Raw genomic sequence first — 15248 nt, forward strand, 5'->3', positions numbered from 1 at the left:
AACGCTGTTTAGCGTCTCCATCAGACAAGATCATACATGTCCAGGATAGTAATCAAAGACTTCTATCAGCATCTTAAGTTTTGGGAGGGTTATTGATCAACAAAGAGAAGATGTGAATTGTTTTATCTTTATGAAGATGTGAAACTGTTAACCTGTGGAAAATGGGTGTTTTAAATATGAATTATTTTTCTTTTTACATTAGAGTCTATCTTGTCTTGTACTAAGGTACCTACAGCCCTCCTTTTTTTGGAAGCACTATTGTACTATAAAAGACTTTTTTGTTTGTTTGTTTGTTTATTTTTTCTGAGACAGAGTTTCTCTGCATAACAGCCCTGGCTGTCCTGGAGTTCACTCTGTAGACCACGCTGGTCTCAAACTCACAGAGATCCACCTGCCTCTGCCTCCCCAGTGCTGGGATTAAAAGTGTGTGCCACCATCACCCAATTGTTTTGTTTATTTTTAACTGTTTTGTATACATGAAAAAAAACACATCATGAGAGTTTATAAAGGTTCATCTGCACAATATTGTTCTAAAACGTTATTATTTATTTATTGGGTTTGTGTATTTGTATGCACTCATGCATGTGTGGTGTATACATGTGTTTGTGTGTTTCATGTCATATGTGTAGAGGTCAGATGGCAACTTGTGGGTATTGGTTCTCTCCATCTACCTTGTGAGTCCCAGGGATCAAACTCAGGTTACCTGGCTCAGCTGCAAGTTCTCTTACTGACTGAATTTTCTAGTTACCTATTATGTGAGCAAACTTCATCTTCCAGCCTGAGAGTTTAGTGCATATACATATATGATGAGCTTCATTTAATTATGCAATATATTTCCCATTTTCTATTTCTCTATTTCAAGTGTTCATATATTCTTATAGCAATGTGGGCTGAACTAATTAATTTTTAAATATAAAGTTTAGTGGCTACTTAACTTTTCAAACATGCTAATTTTAAGATAACAAATTAAAAAAATCTGCCAATTCTGTTACTTTCTACATCAAATAGAAGAAAAGTTTAGAATGCTTTAGTTCTTGTTTTCACTTTTCTAATATTAGCTACATAACTACAGTGACAGTCAAAATCCACGTACCTTCCTTCTGACTTGTTGGGAAATGTGTCTATGGTTCCCGGCAAATACTTGTGATACTCTTGTCAAACTGTGAAAGCACCTTTCTATCCACATTGGATAACTTTTATCACATCCTTTTTTCCCCCGGCTTCATTGAAGCAGTAATGACTGCCTGGACTGTTGATAATAGCTTTGAAGCTGACTCCAGGATCAGCAAAAAAGTGGCATATTTGATTAATGTGATCTGCCACGGGCACATGGGGGAAGAATGGCAGCATGTGTGCTATATCACCTTGGGAGCCATCGAACAGTGATGAAATGGAATGCAACACAAAGCAGGTATGCTTTGATTTGGGATGGGTATTAGAGCACGGAAGCATGCAGAGCACAAGGCTCTTTGGAGAGAACAGGAGAAATAGCTGTCTAGGCATGCTGGGCAGCTAAGAGATTAGCAGGGAGACTAGTTCAGCAGTAACAGGCAAGGTAGGCACTTTTCAAAGACAACTCATTCCTATTTGGTTTTTTTCCCTTTTCAACCTTTAAGAAATAAGATTCATGCTGTATCCCTCTTTTTCAGCAGCTCTTACATTCCTTTCTCTCTACATCCCAGGTTAATGAGGGGATCCCTTTCTCTCTACTCCCTAGGTTAATGAGAGAATGGGGAAGTCACCTGCTGCTTTACATTATCAGCTTTATTGCTCCCCTTCATTAGTGTGGATGATAGAGAGTTGAATGTGGTGCATCTTGGAGGCACTACAGCAGGATATTACATACATGCTAGTCAGCATCCAAAATCACAACCTCATTTGCTAGTGAATTAGCAAATAACCAGTCCTTCAGGTACTTCTCTAATTTTCACCAAATGCTGCACTTTTGAAAGCTTCATTAATCTAACCCCATTAGGATGGGTAGGGTGAATGAGTTTATGGCTATAGAAGGCGAAGTAGCAGAATTTGCAGCTCCTCGGAATATTGCTGGAGTCTAAATGATGTTAAAATCCCTGTGCAAAATATTATCTGGAGTAGAAGAGCTTTAAATATGTGGAGAATTAAACAATAAAATGCTAAAGAACACAACAAATGCTTATTTATTGTCATTATGTCTCTGGAATGTTAAGTCTTTTTTTTTTAACCTTCAAATCAAGGTATGCATAACTCTAGCACTGCAACCAAGGGAGAAGTGAAACGCAAATGACGGACATTCTGGAAGGAATGAAGCTATATGTATTCAAAGGAGAAATATGATTGAAAAAGTCATTAGTACTGCAAGAGATTTTCATCTCTAGTTGACCTTTTCCAGCTCTCTTTTATGCTGTGAAATATTCTGCTTAGAAAAAGCAAACATGGGTGTTTGGGGAGGAATACTCCGGGAAGCCACTATAAGTGAAGATGAGATTTGATGATCCAGAACTATAACCTCTGGGCTGGGATTTCTGTTTATGATCAATAGATAAAATATAAAAGAGATGCTTCCTGCCAAATATCCTATTGTATTTGTCCTTCATTTTCACCAATTTTGTCCTTCCTTTGATTTGCCATCTTGCATGTGCTGCAGCTAGAAACGACTATTGAGGGAAATATGTAACCTCAAGTGGCCAAAGACACTTTCTTTTTCTAGTTCTGTGCATTTTTATGTATCAGTCTGTACAGGGGAATAGGCTAAAGGCTAAAATAGTAGTATGAACCATCTACAGCAACCAGTTTTAGGATGGCAGATTTTTGCATCCAGACCAGTACAACTGACCAATTTAATCAAGTTTTCAGTGTGGTTAGGCTTTGAAAGCTGTAAACAGTTTCCATAGTAAAAAAGTACTATTTGGAAACAAATTAAAATTTTTGTCTTTATGACATGTATCAATTTACATACAAGCTGTATAAATCACTTCTTGTTCTTTTCTATAATGGAAAAATACTGCAGGGCATTTTAATAACCAATAAATTATATGTTTAATGAACCAGATCAAAATATAAATGGCATGAGTCAAACACCTCTAAGACTAAGAACCTGTACTGACTTGATAGAAATTCCAGTCACATAGGCTCTAGGCTATTACATCCATTGCAATCCATGAGAGTAAATGCTTACATTTCATCTATGATCATCCACATGAAAAATTTTTCTTGGGAGTTTATCGTTTATTTTCAGACTTCACTTATTTATTGCTTACATTATTCTTCAGACAAATCAGGAGTGAAAACAGTGAGTTTTACCTTTGACCTTTGATAAGCATCAATCTGATAAGTTACATAATAAATCTATCCACCTCTATGAATTGAACCAGAAAGCTTTTCTGAACCACTTATGCTAAGCAACTGTGTCCATTTGATGTCATATGAAAACATGTAAGTCTCCACTGATAAAGGAACATTGTCACAGAGCCAAGCAAATACTTTCTTAACACACACACACACACACACACACACACACACACACACACACGGAATTCATCCTGGGGATACTAACAAAGTAGTACAAATTGGAAGAGAGAAATAAGTGGCACTAGAATTGGTATAATAGCAGTATCCAAGTTAATATGGGATATCTCATCTCTTTTGAATCACCCTCAACAACAAAATAGAAAATTAGAATATTTCACCTAATGTTTATTGATATTATATTTGTTTCTAATTGATAAGCAATGGGAGGTGAAGCTAAAAGAAACCTGGGATGGGGACCAAAAGATCAGCAAACCGTTAATGAGCATAGCAAAACTAGTTGTATCATGAGTCTAATTGCATCTCTAGAGTCTCCATTTTCTCACCTATATAATAAAGGGGTTTGGTATGGACATTACTAAGCTGTTTTTTCTTTTCTTGTTGGTTTAGCATTTGTTTGAAACTTCCAGGTTTGCATATGGGATGTGATAAAGTTGTACCCTGTTGCGTAAAATAGTCATATTACTCAAATTATGTGTATATTCATTTCTTTCCTACTTTGTGGGAGAGATCCAATCATATTCTGAATACAATGAAAAAAAACTATTATTTAGAGGAAACCTGTAATGATTCTTTGTGAAGGAAAGAGACCTTTGTAATGCAAATGTTTCTATTCTAATGTCTTGCAAGTTTCCATTTTGCTATATCAAGTTTACTTACTCCCAAGTATAACTAAACTTTACATAATAATAAACATTCATACTCAATATATATTTTCTTCTTTTTAGTCTGGTAGAAAAATTTCTTCCTTTCTTGTACTTCTCAAAACTTATCTATGCTACTTAGAATTTTTTCTTGTGTGTGAATAACTGTCTCTGGTAAGACAAATAGTAAATTTTTTGTCTAGTTCTCTTGCTTACTGGGTGGGTGGCTTTTGACAGAATATGTCTATTGTTTCTGAGCATCAGTTTCCTCATCTGTACATATTGGACTGTATAGCTATTACCTTATATAATATTTGTATAAGAATTAGTACTATAAAAGATACAACACACACACTAATGTTTGACACATAGTGAGTGATTATTAATTTCACTGTACTACTGCTATACTCAAATTTTGTAATGTGGATTTGTTACTTACATATTTACATAGAGTACTTTTTGCCATAAATTATGCTACACAGTCTTATGCTACACAGATAATGCATCTTTGTGTAGTATCTTCCATACAAAGTGGTAGAATATCATGAACTATATTCACATTTAACATGCATTTATGTTAAATGTTGACTATTTCTTCATAATTTACACTAGAGAGGTTTCAAGAATGTCACATATAATTGGTGGCATTAGCATCTTTAAAGTTGTAAGAAAGAGACATAACCAAATTCCTTTCAAAGGTGAACAATATAGAAGTAAATGAGGTAGAGTTCTCAGTCCCGGATGAGTCACACAGTCACTCTTGTTGTCATTGTTTCCAGTGCTTGGAGATATCCCTGGGTTTACATCCTGGCTCTGCCACTTATATGCTGTGTGACCTTGTCCATATTGCTGAAACTTTTAGTGACCTAGATACTCCATCTCTAAACTGTGCATAAAAATAGTAACCACCTCACCAGGATGAATGGCAATTAAACAAGAATAATGCATGCAAAATGCTTATTGCTGTGCCTGATCTGTGGTAGCATCATAAGAAATGGTGGCTGCTTTGACGAAGTAGTTATAGTGATTGTGATTATAGTTATTTTTCTACATAGCATAAAAATTTTAATATAAACTCAGTATAATTTGGTATCATATCCTCAGGACAAATAATTTCTCTTTTTGTTTTGATCTAGCATCTATATGCCTCTAAATGTGCTATATGATTGGGTTTCTTATCTTCAAGGTGAACAGCTGAAGCAATCCCCACATTTGGTGTACTTCCTCTTGCTCCCCTTTGTCATAATTATTATTAAGCAACCCATTAATTTTGGTTCAATTTCTAGGTGATAGACTGGAAGATGTCCTCCAGCTTTATCAACGTATAATTGATATGCAGATCACTGCATAAATTTATACACAATACATATATTTTGATGTTTGAAAACATACATACACCTGTGATAATGTTACCACAGTAATGATACCATACTCTATTGATCAAGAAGAGCCCAGTGACTCCTCCAAACAATACAGAAATTTGCCATTGCTTTTGGTTACTCACCAAAATTACATAATAAGACCACATCGCTAAAGATACCACATACTTTGGACACTAGATCACAAGGAGATTAACCTGGAACTCAGCTGGGAGTTCTTTTACTCATGGTTAGAGTTCATAGTACCCAAAGATGCTACGCAGAGGAGAGAAATCACTAATGTTCTTAACCGGTTGTGGACGCTGGGTGCTATGATATCAACCTGCCACTTCAGGGGTAGAGGTAACCAATTGCTTTCTTATTCAATCTGAGGCCCACTCAGCAGGAGGGAGTATATACCTGATACTGTAAATGTCAACAAAAACGAATCCTGAGAAATAAGAGGCCCTAGAGAGTAACATACAGCTGTTGCTTTGCTAATTGGACACGTAGCAGAATTGTTTTCTAAATATTTATGTTTGTACCCATAGACTATGGATGCTCTCAACCTTGGTCAGAGAAACTTCTTGTGGAGAGTAATAGTGAATGAAAAGACTTGTAACTTCTCAAAGGCCTGAGAAGTGACTGGAGAGTGCTCAACCCTTTTTTCATTGTTTTTTTTTTTTTCTGTTTGAGTCTTTTACGTGGTCATTGATCTATTGTAAAAGGGGGACTCTGAAATCTTTCTCTGCCATTTCAGTTATCTTGTTATCTTTTGTTTTAGGGATTGAAAAACTGTGATCTTATGGAGGTGTTTGAATGGCCTATTTTCTGATATGTTTTGTGTTTCTTTGTTGTGTTTTCGCCTCTGTTGGATGGGATTGTTAATTTAGTTTTTTCCTTCCTCCTCCCTCCACTCCTCCTCCTCTCCTCCAATCTAAATTGCATTTTAAATGCTAGCTCTTTCATTACCAAAAGATTAAACTGAGGTGCATAGCTTCCAAATTTTAAAAATTAACTTAAGTTTCACCATGATGTGTTTTAAAAGAGAATTCTGCAAAAATCTGAAAAATAATTTTGGCTAGAGGTGAGGCAAAATTTCTTATTGAAAACTCCTTGTTATGCATGGAATACTTGTAGGTAGAAGGGATTAACATGCTGATGACAAATAGAGTATGTTTAGATAATTTACATTTAACTTTATAGCTAAGGACCTAGAGGTATTAGAGCTACTTATACTGCTTCCCAGAGCCCTTTTGGATTTTGTAGTAGTCACCAAGCTATCATTCAGGCCAATAGGCCTCTTGTGATCAATAGTGTCCAAATATTTTGTCAGTTTCAAATATTCAGCATCCTCTAAAAGAGACTCTTGGCTTAGATGAGTAATGTTTTGAACACAACCATGATAATTTGGTTTCAGATACTAAGCAAGACTGCAAATAACAGAGAAGGAAAAGTGAAATTACAGAGAATAGCTTTCCTTTTGAGAGTCCAGGAAACCATTCAGCATCTCTTGGTAGGTGATTTCAACTCATCACTGTCCATAATCTTCTGGTGTTTCTTAAAAGAGTAGAAATCCCTGGCTCAAGCTGTGCTATTTTAAAAACAAATCAAAAGCACTAAAGTGACCCAATTGCTGCTCAGTGGCTGCTCTTAACTAAGAGCAGGACAGCTGGGGCTCCCACTATAACACTCTGATTTAATTAATACCCTTTCTCAACAAGGCTCTTTCCCTTCTCTCCCAAAGCATCTTACACCACAGTGGGACCATCAGTCTATATGCGCAGTTACATTCATTGCTTTTCTGTCTCTCAGGATGCTTCAGCGAGTCCAGATTTAACCCTGAACAGCTTTGCTTCCAGCAATTCAAAGTGTCTAACATTAAGATGAAACAATTTTAAAGATACAGGATTATATCACATATTTCTAAACAATAAGGCTTGTTAAAAATATTGGTTATGAAGTAACACTCATTAAAGACTGGCATTGTTTATACAGAAAAATTGATCCTCATCCTTAAAAAAGTATCTACTTTTTAACTATAGACGTAAGATTTTATTATTCTGTAAGTATCCTTTCATTGCTTTCAATTTTGTCAATTTTATTTTATTTTGCCATGCTGGATATTCACACCAAGGGACAGTACACAGAATATTGAAGCACTCTACCACTGGGATATGCTCCTAGACTCTTTCCCTAGTAATTTTTAAAGACACGTATCATTATTGCTTCTCTCCAGTCTGTTTCTATTATATTCAATTTCCTTAAACAACTGTCATTGTCTAGAGTGAATAGAAAGATCTTGACTTTCTGCCAAAAGCTGAAAAGCAGAATTAAGAAATGCATTATGTAAAATTCTCCTAGGTTTTTATTCTGTTGTTCTGTAAAGATTATAATTTGCCATCTCCTTCGAAATACTCATGATGATCAGTGGAAATCTACTGATATGATGGCAGCAACTAGTAACTATCCAGAGGCTCTTTTTCTGTAGACAGACAACCAAACAGAGAACCCAGAATAGTCAGCAAGAATATACAAAATTGTCATTTTACTAAGTAATCTATAGAAGGTAGTTACAAAGGGCTTTGGTTCCATTGTTGAACCTAACTATGTTCAAAATTATAGCCTCAAACAACTGGTTTATTGAACTCTAGAAAAGATTAAATATTTGCCTTCCATGTTGGAGATGATCATTATTTTATGTGTGGGTTAAATGGGTATTAGTTGCCACAAAAAGAAGAAAGTTTAAGGTATACCTTTTGGTATTCCTTATTGCTGAAAAGCATACATAGACTCCAGACAAAATAAAGGATGGACTATATGAAAGATTTTGCCCATCATAGTATTGCGAGAAGAAAGATGGAAACAAACCTCATATGGAGGAAAAGAGAAGAAAGAAGGAAAAGAATTTCATCTCTTGTAGTTACACAGTAGGTGCAAATTCTTTGTAGAGAAGATAAAGCCCAAAAAGTGAAGATAGTGTTGATAATCAAACGCAGGGCAATGGGACTGTAAAAAGAAAGACTGTGAGAAAGAAACGGTTCTAAAAAAAGTCAGCACTAAAGCATTTCCAGAAAGAACTCACCAAAAAAAGAATTCTATAAAAATAAAACCAAACCAAAACCCAAGTGGAAAAACTAGAAGAATCCAAAGTGTTTAGGAATACAAACAAAAGAGTTGTTGGTTGAAGGAAAGAGACAGACAGAGAGACAAAGACAAGACAGAGAAAGACACACACACAAACACACACACACACAGAGAGAGAGAGAGAGAGAGAGAGAGAGAGAGAGAGAGAGAGAATCTGGTGACATTTACATCCTGTAAAATGTGGAATTAGCTAGGTATAGGTTGCTCAGTAGGCATGTTACATAAATGATTCTGCAGTCACCAAGATTTGGGAGAAAATCCAACTGGAAATCCAGGATGTTATGATTTTCATATTGTCAAAAGAGCATAGAGCTTCACTTGAGACTGACAGATTAAGGAGGAAATCTTGGCACAATTTTCAATAAATGCACCTAATGCACACTTCTACTTCTCTCAGCTTCAGTTTCTTTGTCTACTTAGATGGAGAAAATAATACCTGTGCCCCAGGTTTTTTTTTTTTTTTGTGAGAGGTAAATGATGTACTATGTAAAGACTCTAATTAGTTCATAATTGGAATTTAATAAATGGCATATGTTTTGGTTATTGCACATTTCCACATAAAAGTAAGATATGAGTCATGATGAGAAATGGTTGCGTACTTAATTCATGTCAGAAGCAAGTGAATTGGTAACCATTAACAAAAGAAATAGAAGAAATAAAACAAATACAACACAGAAGCCCACAGGGTTTTTGAAAAAATGCATAATTTTAAGTATGACTGACCACATATCACTCACTAGGCTGAATAATTTGGAATGAATTGTATTATTATATTGATTCTTCCTAAAATGAAACTAACACTTGGGATGTAGCTATCATAAGAGAATAAAAATTGTGATGGAAAGGAATTCATATTAATATGCTTTGTTTTGTTTTCATCTTGTAAACTACTGTGAGAATGAATTAATAGTGCTACTTTCTCTTCATTAAACATTTGTCAGAAGCAAGCAATATCAGAATTTTAATGCCCATCTATTATTCAAATTCATGCTATTCTTTTCTTTTTAATATTCTTGGCTTACAATGTTTGACATGCTATAGCATTTCGCAAAATACTTAAACCATACAATCATGAAAATGGAATGTGAAATTATAAATAAAAATGGAAATCAATTGTAGCTCATGATTATTCTATTGTTTTAATAGTTTCACAAATAGTCCCAACAGAATCCATTCCCAATAGACCACTACTTTATCACAATTTCGAGTTTTTCTTTAGTTATGGAAATTTTTTTTGTATAGTCCAGTGATCATCACGACTACACAACTTAACATAGATGAATGTCTTATATGGAACAGCCTCTATGCCGTCTCCAAAGTTTCAGGGGCATTTGCATTTTCTTAGAGCCACAGATCTTCTTAGAAGGTAGTTTTCGTTTCTTCCTAGTGAGGAAAATTTCCATGAAAAAAACTGAGCCAGGCAGTGGTGGCACACGCCTTTAATCCCTTTAATACCAGGCACTTGGGAGTCAGAGGTAGGCAGATCTCTGTGAGTTTAAGGTCAGCCTGGTCTACAGAGTGAGTTCCAGGACAGCCTGGGCTACATAGTGTAACTCTGTCTCAAAAGAAACAAAAAACAAACAAACAAACAAACAGAAAAGAAAACCCAACCACCAAAATAAACAGTCAAAAAAACAAACAAAAAAATAAGAAACAGAATTCTGAATTTTGCATTTGTTCATTTTCTTCTTTACACTATTAGAGCAAGAATTCTTTGATTTTATATTCCTTTACACCTATGCCTGCAAAGCATTCAAAGTAGAATTTGGAAGACACAATGGAAATGGAAGGCAGTTGGGGTTCTACTCACTAACTAGATGATTTTTGGATAGTCACTTAATACTTGCAGGTTTTAGGTGCCTTTTCTATATGAGGAAGAACTTGTATTCAGGTGGATGCTTGAAGCCTTCTCAGATTTCAGATTTTATATGTTGGAATACAATTGTCAAGGGAGGACATTCTGCCTGAGAAGAAAGGGGCTCTTAGTCTGCACGAGAGGCTTGTTTTTTTACCTAATTTTCTTGTATGAAAATTTCTTTTTTTTTTTTTTTTTTTTGGGCAAAGGAAGACAAACTGGAGGGAAAGGGTTTCCTGTCAGATCAGTCACCTATTCATAGAGTATGGCAATATTTGCAGGGTAAATGCATTTGTTCAGGAGGTAGAAGCAGTCACTTTTGTACTTTGTGGTTTCTCAACAAGGTATGAGGTACATAAAGTCTTAAAACTACGCTTACTCTTTTGAGGTTGTGTTGTTAGTCTCAATTTAGCTTAATGAAATCTACTGCCTAGTGAAGTGAGAGGGATAAAATTTTGATACACATTCATTCTCCTTTGTCTTTCCTGTGATTCTCACGCCTTCAAAAACAAAAAGAAAGCATTCCTTTCTGAAGAAAACATTCTCTTGAGAGTGATGAGTAAGCACGGCTCTCCTTTCTGAGAGCTATGAACATTACTCTAGATCATTAGGATGATTTTCATACCTAAGTATTTAGCCTTATTTCGAGATGCTTTGTGTGTATCTGTTGAAGTGCTTTTCCAAAGTGGGGAGGTGAATAAGCTTTGGTTGCCAAAATTCGGACCCAACTCTGATTTCTAAAGGGGAAGCTCCTTATTCAAATGGTGCTTTAACTATGAGCTCAATAATAGCAGCAAATATCAGTGATCTCAGTAACAGCAAATTTTAGTAAGCTCAATAGCAGCAAGTGTTAGTGACCCCAGTAGTATGTAGTGACACCAGTAGCTATGCAGAGAGGACCAGAGGCACCATCTTTTGGCCTGGTTTGAATGGGCATTCCTTACATTTCTCAATCATAGAAATTTTCTTGGTGCTCTGATATATAACCTGACCTAATTTCTCACTAAAATAATTAGGATATTAGTGTTTCTAGAGGAAGTACCAGGTTTTGTGCTGGAGGAGCTGGTTCATTCTGTGCATACAGTAGTGATCCTGAAATGTCACTTCATCAATGTGGTTTATAACTAGATGAAGAGCCAACTCAGCAAGAAGCCAGGACTTCTGTATAATAAAATGATGAGATATTTTTTAACCTAATGGGACTCTACATGACAAAAAAGTTTTAAGATGATAATAGTATTAGATAAATTATGATCTGCTAGTTCAACCCCCAGAAGAAAAGAATCACTCTATATAATGTCGCCAGGTGAGTTACCAGAAGATTTATAGCTTTTGCAGGAAGAGTTTAATATTTATCTATGAGTCTGAATTAAGAGCGGAGAATATGGAATAAAGCAGGAGATTACTTCAGTGACTGCAAATTCTCATTCTTCCTGAAGCTGAAAGGGTGGAAATATCATTCCTTTCTGAAAAGACCTTGGTTGAGTAGAGTTTTAATTGGCAATGTTAAAGGGGGAATTAAAAAAGTGTGTACTAAGAACTCTTAAAGCACCTCAGTGATCACTTTCTTCAGAAACTGGGCAGAATGACTCATAGGATTTGGGGGTAATTATACTAGCAGACTTTTGGTAGACCTTCCTCTAGATTTATGTCTGAACAAAAGGGAGGAAGTTGATAGTCCTTTTAATGATATCATCTGATCCAGAAAGAATTTGTGTAACTTGGATGCAGTCATGGTTTCCTCGGGTAGACCTCTAAATCAACAGAAAAGCAGCACCTCTCCCGAGGAAGTCCCTGGAGACACCTTACATGCTAAGCTTGTTAAGAAGGAGGATTATCATCAGTGTCAATAGACACAGGAAACTTGGGAAACAGATGTGGGTAATCGACCACATTTTGGCTTCCAACAACTGTCTTAGTTATGCCCAGCTGTGCTAATCCATCACCACACAACCTGCTATTTACCTTCCTTGCACTGTTAGGGGGTTTAAGAGGAAGATGAAAGAGAATCAAGACTTATGAGGTAATTTAGAACATTCTCAAATTCCAAGTTCTTCCTTTTATTTCCCATTATCTGGCACTATTGACAAGATAACATAATACCTAACATAATAATTGCAGCTAGAGCAATCATCGGGCTGCCAAAACCAATATTAGGGAAATAAAATAGTTTGTCAAGCTTCTTGTTTATAGTATTCTCTAATACTATACAGAATCTTTTGATAGAAACTAGACAAGAATAAAATTTGTTAGGCAGTTATCCATCTTTAATGTTCTGGCTCTCCACATAAGGATGATCTATCAGGCTTTCTTACACAGGATAAACAGCTAAATTATAAGAGAAGTCTCACAAACAGCCCTCTGAAGGAAGTAAGATTTATGATAATCCTGCTCAACTGAAAAGACAGAGAGAGGGAAAGACAGGAGATAGGAATAAATTCGAGAAATCTGAAATCATCTAAACCATGCCACTGTGTCATTTTGTGTTTTTGTAGTTAAAGACAGAGAGAAAAAAGTTCAGTGTCTCGTCTGAAGACACAGGACATACATGTCATTTCATGATGAACGTGATATAGCATTCCAGGTAAGTGGTTTTTCCCCCCTGTGTGTCCTCTCCATGTACATTGCTTCCCACGAGTCTTTGTTAAATTGAAAAAAGAGTCTGACACTAATAAGACAAGGGTCTTAAGTTCTATCCCATGCCAATAGAATAGTTCATACTTTGAAGTATACATGAAGTTTTGATATGGTTTCTTTGATGAGGACATTACTAAGTCATGTGAAAAGGCAATAGCTTCACTCTTTCCTCTGGATCTTGCCTTACTCTGCATGGCAAGAGATGCTGGTAGGGGAAGGTTTGAGGTGGCATCTGCCCTCAACACCAAAGTTAAGCCAGTAGTTTTTCTTAGGTTTATATATAAAAAGACAACATTTAAAATTTTCAATTTTCTTCTAAAGCCATTCAATCAACACTTAAAAAAACCCCTTAACTTCTTCTATAGTAACTTGAAACCAGATGGATAATTTCACAGACATGAGGGAATTTAAGGTATCGTAAGGGAGAATAAATAAAAGATCCAGCCATACATGTAAGTTCCACAGACTGTGTATTGAGCTTTGCAGAGAAACTATAAGACTTTTGAGGTACAGTATATTGATTCTGCCTTTAAGGTTCCTTCCTAGAGTAGGAATTATACAGTAGCATTATACAGGTTAAGTTTTTAACGTCTTATTTTTTTTCTTGTATTCATCTCATTTTTTTATTAAAATTTTTTTTATTAAAAATTTCCGCCTCCTCCCCGCCTTCCTTTTCCCTTCTTCTCCCCCTCCCTCTCCCCACTCCCTCCCCCTCCCTATCCAGTCCAAAGAGCAGTCAGGGTTCCCTGCCCTGTGGACAGTCCAAGGTCCTCCCCGCTCCATCCAGGTCTAGGAAGGTGAGCATCCAAACAGGCTAGACTCCCACAAAGCCAGTACATGCAGTAGGATCAAAACTCAGTGCCATTGTCCTTGGCTTCTCAGCAGCCCTCATTGTCCACCATATTCAGAGAGTCCAGTTTTATCTCATGCTTTTTCAGGCCCAGTCCAGCTGGCCTTGGTGAGCTCCCAATAGATTAGCCCCACCGTCTCAAAGTCTAATTTTTTAAAGGCAATGCAAGACTTATTGTTGGGATGTTAAGAGCTAAGCTCCTCTACCATAGCTAGCTTTAATGCACTCAAAAGCCCAGAGCTTTGAGCATGCCCATTAAGATTATAATACCACAATCAACTATATGTCCTTGGTAAGCTAGCACAGTCTATTGAACAACAAGTTGCTTATCACAAATTTGGAGAAACTAAAAAACTACTTCATAAAATGATTGTGGTAAATCAAGTTCAGACACTATGCAAAACTTCCTTGTACACTGCTTTCAGTAAACCATAGTTACTATCTCAGATAGGCTGTTCATAGATCTAGCACTAAGTCCTGAGGAGGCTACATGCAAAAACAGGAGAAAAAAAAATAAAGAAAAGGGCGGGTATCCAAACAGTGATGGCACATGCTTTTAACCCCAACACTCAGAAAGGCAGAAACAGGTGGATCTCTGTGAGTTCAAAGACAGCCTGGTCTACAGAGTGAGTTTCAGGGCAGTAAAAACTGCACAGAAAAACCTTGTCTTCAAAAAAAAAAAAGGGAAGAAGAAGAACTGGTGTCTGCTTGGTATTTGCCACTTAGATGAGAAATGTAAAGTGATCACTAAGGGGTTTCTTTTAGAATGATAAAATGTTCTAAAATTAGACTGTTGTGATAGTTTCCCAAGTCCTTGAGAGCATTAAAAAATCACTAAATAATACATTTTAAATGAGTGAACTGAAGAATATAGGGCTGATCTCAGTAAAGCTATTTCAAGAATTGTAAAGAGATGTCCTACTTAAGGTTACTATTGTTGTAATGAAATACCATGACCGAAGCAACTTGTGGAGGAAAGGGATTATTTGGCTTATACTTCCCTATCAATGTTCATCATAGGAGGAAATAAGGATGGGAACTCAACCAGGGTAGGGACCTGGAGACAGGAGATGGTGCAGAGAACATGGAGGGCTGTTGCTTATTGGCTTAACATTCATAGTTTGCTCAGTCTACTTTGTTATAGAACACAGGACCACTAGCCCAGGGATGGAACACCCACCATAGGCTGGGCCTTGCTCCATTAATAACAAATTTAGAAAATGCCTTACAGCTGGATCTCATGAAGGTAC

This window comes from Microtus pennsylvanicus, chromosome X, assembly GCF_037038515.1.
Source record: "Microtus pennsylvanicus isolate mMicPen1 chromosome X, mMicPen1.hap1, whole genome shotgun sequence".
In the NCBI taxonomy this organism is placed as follows: Eukaryota; Metazoa; Chordata; class Mammalia; order Rodentia; family Cricetidae; genus Microtus; species Microtus pennsylvanicus.